Below are 4670 nucleotides of genomic sequence, written 5' to 3' on the forward strand. Positions count from 1 at the left end.
ATCAAGCTTAAAACATGAGGCTTAGTACTAGTATAGGAAATCATTTTTTGGTAAAACATAAATTTGTTAGTTCATTTTTAGTTCTTTTAGTTCAAAGGTAATTGTCTTCATATCCACTATGAAATGGGCAAAAGAGTCTCCTGATAGAAACTTCTTTACAAATATTGGTAATTTGTAGTGCTTAAAATTCCCTTCAAAGACTGGATAACATTTTCTATTAGGATATTTCTAAATTCATGCATGTTCCATTGGACTAATTTTAGATTGTATATTCACTACGATTACAATCAATTATCAAAAACATAACACTCAAAATTCAAGGCACACACACACACACACATTTTGATAAAGAAGTTGACAATAAGTCCCTTTATATTTTATTTTTGTAATTTTGTCCATAAAGGAAAATACCTTCTCCATGAAAGGTTTCAATTGGCTGAGGGTGTTTAGTATACAGTGCTCTGTTGCCCTCTGCTGGCTAGAAATTGATAAATAAAAACTTCCCATCTGTTCCTTAACTAAACGGGGGCCTTAGAAAACAGAATATGGGAAATAAAGGCACAGTTCAAAGCTATGAAACAGTATGTTAGAGTGACAGGAACTATAAAATGAATTTTTTAGACATTCTTAGCATGTTAAAAAAACTCCCTTAGTTTTGGTTATTTTTAATTAGTTTTTGTATTAGCGGAATAATTTGATTATTATATAACCCTAAACACTCACTAATTAAAAAAAAAAACTATGTTCTATTTCATTACTTTAAAGTGATAATTACAAGACTCATAGTTGTCTAGGAATTCTTAGGGTTTACCAACAATGTGTATATGATGTTCTAACTGTTGGCACATTTATGGAATGTTTTTATGAAATTATTACGTATCTAATATGAGTTTATTTTTCTTAAGAAACATTTTTTATCTAGTTGAGAAAAATATTCTCAACATAGTTTTAGTAAAAGTGCAAATAGCTGGATATCAGTTAAAGGTCTTCTGTACTAATTAAACAAATGATTTATTTTGCACGCTGCCTTCTCTTTTAAAGCATTCTTTACATGCTATTCACATCTCACTGAGGAAAAACTAACATCAGTGTATAATGGTGCGTAAATTTTTTAATAAAAATAACAGTGACAATGCCCCAAGGAACATAAAATGCATAGACTGATGAATTTACCTGGTTTCATTTTAGCACTGCACGCTGCTTTAATGCTTGATTACATTTATTTCGAAAACATTTCTAAAGAGTAACCTTACCATCCATGGCAGAAGAGTCAGACTATATTATTAAGGGAAACTTGCTGGTTTTTCTAAAACATACATGGGTTAAAAGTTTAAAACAAAGCTGTCACTGTTTTTTTCAGAATTTTGGCTGGGATTTTGAATCTGGGATTTATTTTATATTTTCAATAGTTTCTCTCAGCTACAATGTAAGTTGAAATAATCTGGTTTTCATTTCTCTGAGTATATTTCTTTGGAACATTTATAAAACTTGGGTCATGGTTCTTTGAAACAGGCTTTATTCCATGAGCTCTGCCTTCCCATTTTTATCCTCAGAACCAGTGTCTATTATGAATCAAGAGGATAATTTTTCCCCATGGCTTCCCTGTCAAAACAACTGTCAATTCTTTTAAAAATTTCTGGAGTAAATAATGTTTTATAACTTACTCTAACTACCTCTGTTCTAGAATGTATTCACATCTCAAATTTTCCGAGAACATATTTTCAGTCCAATCTTTAAGCCACTTGAAGTCTTTGGTTCTCCATAAACTGAGAGGAAAAAAAGTTTCATCCTAAAAAAATATAATTATAATAATAAGATGGAAAATAAGTTTTTACTCTACAGTTCAAAAGAGAGATTAAAAAAAAACAAGATGCACTGATCAGTTTTTCACATTTAATCTTCATAAAAACGCTAGAAAGATTTTTTTTTTTTTTTACAACTTCCATAACACTTAGGAGCATAGGAAAATGAAATGCAGAAAGATAGGAGACTGGTCCTTATCACACAGGATGGCTTGTAGATCAAAAGGCAGGTCTGCTCACCTCTAACTGCATGGTGTTTTTATGACACCTCTCACAGCCTCTAAGGGAGGAAACAAAAGCTGGGAATCCATTTGTAACAGGGTCTTAAAACGATCATGCCCTTTGAACCAGGCATCCTAACTCTAGGAAGCTAATATTACATGTCCTTGACAGTATTAATTTAAATAATGCAGAAAAGGGGAGAAAAATAGAAAAAGGCTAAATTTCTCTTTCTTTCTTTCTTTCTTTCTTTCTTTCTTTCTTTCTTTCTTCTTCTTTCTTTCTCTTTTCATTTCTTTTCTTTTCTTTTTTTTTTTTTTTGAGATTTTAAGTAATCTCTACACCCACCATAGAGCTCGAACTCATCACCCTGAGATCAAGAGTCTAACTCATGACCCTGAGATCAAGAATCTTATAGTCTACTGACTGAGCCAGTCAGGGACCCTGAAAAGAGCTAAATTTTTATTTAAAAAAATGGACAAATAAACTATGGTGTGATTTAATAGAATATTAGTCATTAAAATAATAGTTATGAGTTACTTAGAAAGCTGAGTTACTTAGGATAAAACTGACGAAGAAAAGTTTATATATTATGTAATTAAACTGGGAAAGATGGGTTTGTAGGTACCAACAGAGAAAGGTATCCTGCATATTGCTGGGTGAAGAAAGCTAGTTATGTATCGAAAAATAATAATAACATGAATGTCCTACTACATGTAAATTTTTAAAAGAAAATTTCCCCTCACCCCTAATCATCATTATTGATGATCTAGGAGACAAAAACTGCTAGTAATTTGTAAACTATATATTTTCATACTATTTAAATTTAGAACAGGGGCACCTGGGGGCCTAGTCAGTTAAGCATCCAACTTCAGCTCAGGTCATGATCTCAGGATTCGGTAGTTCGAGCCCTGCATTGGACTCTGTGCTGACAGCTCAGATCCTGGAGCCTGCTTCAGATTCTGTGTTTCCCTTTCTCTTCGCCCGTCCTCTGCTCACACTCTGTCTCTCTCTCAAAAATAAACATTAAAAATGTTAAAAAAAAATTAGAACATGTTACTTTTAGAATTATGAACAGAATAATGATATAATACTAACAGTATGATTGTAGGTAGGTTGAAATTCAATGAAATAGTAATAGTTTATATTATAGCATGATAAATACATATTTATTGTTTTTTAAAAATAAAAATTTGTTTTATTGAAAAAATATAAAATAAGCATTATAAAAATAATTAAAGTTCTTTACAACTAGTAAGTTCCTTCTTTCTATTTCTCTAGCTCATGCATTTTTATGAGAAATTATTTTGCTTTGTGATTCTTTTATTTTTAATTTTTTTTTTTAACATTCATTCACCTTTGAGAGACAGAGAGGGCACAAGTGTGGGAGGGGCAGAGAGAGAGGGAGACACAGAATCTGAAGCAGGCTCCAGGCTCTGAGCTGTCAGCACAGAGCCTGACACAGGGCTTAAACCCATGAACAGTGAGATCATGGTCTGAGCTGAAGTCGGCTGCTTAACCAACAGAGCCACCGGGTACTCCTGCTTTGCGGTTCTATTAGTAGTAACCCAGGTTCCACTAACAAATAGCCTCAGGTAGGTTTATCACTCTTACAGAACTAATTTACTTAGTTAATTTCTATGAAAATATTCAAACTGAAATCCAGCTTGACTGAATAATTGCTGATGTCCATTAAGCAGAAGAAGAAAATTAGTACTATAGTATTCTATTAACTTAAAATTCCTCAATTCACAAAGGTGATAACCTTAAATTTCACTTTTGTTAAACAACTTGAATAGTACAAGCAAAACTGCCATGACCACTGATGCATTTAACTAAGGGATCTCATAGGTTTCGAGCATCTCAAGTACTTTAGAGATATGTTTACTGATAATTAATATTTTTTTCCAAAAAATTTTAGGTATTTTAAAATCATCCATTTAAAAGTTATGAGAAAATGTCTTCTTTCCCTTGTAATATAATTATAATGAGGCAATTATGAAAGAAAATGTGATGAATTTTGAGCTGAGTTACCAAATTAATCTCAATCAACGTTTCCTATAAGTTTCCTAGAAGAACCAGAACCAGGTAGTACCGACGTTGACCTCTTCATGTTACTGAGGGAACTCCACTTCTAAGTGTTTACGAAAAGTGAAAATTGTCAGTCTTTTTTTTCTCCCTCTCACTTCTCTTTCTCTGTTGTCATTATAAGCATAAAGATTAAAAAATCATTTATACAACCAATATATTTTGAGTATTGGGGGTAAATGTTACCTTGAATGAAAAATTATAGATGTGATTTCATTCATCTTTTCCTTCCCACTTGATACCACTATACACGTACTATATATGGTTGTATTTCAACTACAAGAATTTAATGACCAACATCCGAAAATCCCACCCACTCATCAAAATTATCAATGAGACATTCATTGACCTGCCCACTCCATCCAACATCTCAGCCTCATGAAACTTTGGCTCCCTACTAGGAATCTGGCTCATTCTACAAATTCGAACAGTCCTATTCCTAGTCACGCATTACCCATCAGACACAGCAACCGCCTTCTCATCAGTAATTCACATTTGCTGTGAAGTCAACTAGGGCTGAATCATCCGATACATACATGCTAATGGGATTCTGTATTTTTC

At 32.7% G+C, this 4670-nt stretch overlaps 1 protein-coding gene across 5 annotated transcripts in view; it reads right to left on the reverse strand.

Moving 5' to 3' along the window:
* ROBO1 (roundabout guidance receptor 1) overlaps window positions 1–4670 on the reverse strand; it is a 1145602-nt gene that overhangs the window by 418629 nt on the left and 722303 nt on the right. The window lies entirely within an intron of this gene.

The sequence above is a fragment of the Prionailurus bengalensis genome, chromosome C2 (genome assembly GCF_016509475.1).
Source record: "Prionailurus bengalensis isolate Pbe53 chromosome C2, Fcat_Pben_1.1_paternal_pri, whole genome shotgun sequence".
Lineage (NCBI taxonomy): Eukaryota > Metazoa > Chordata > Mammalia > Carnivora > Felidae > Prionailurus > Prionailurus bengalensis.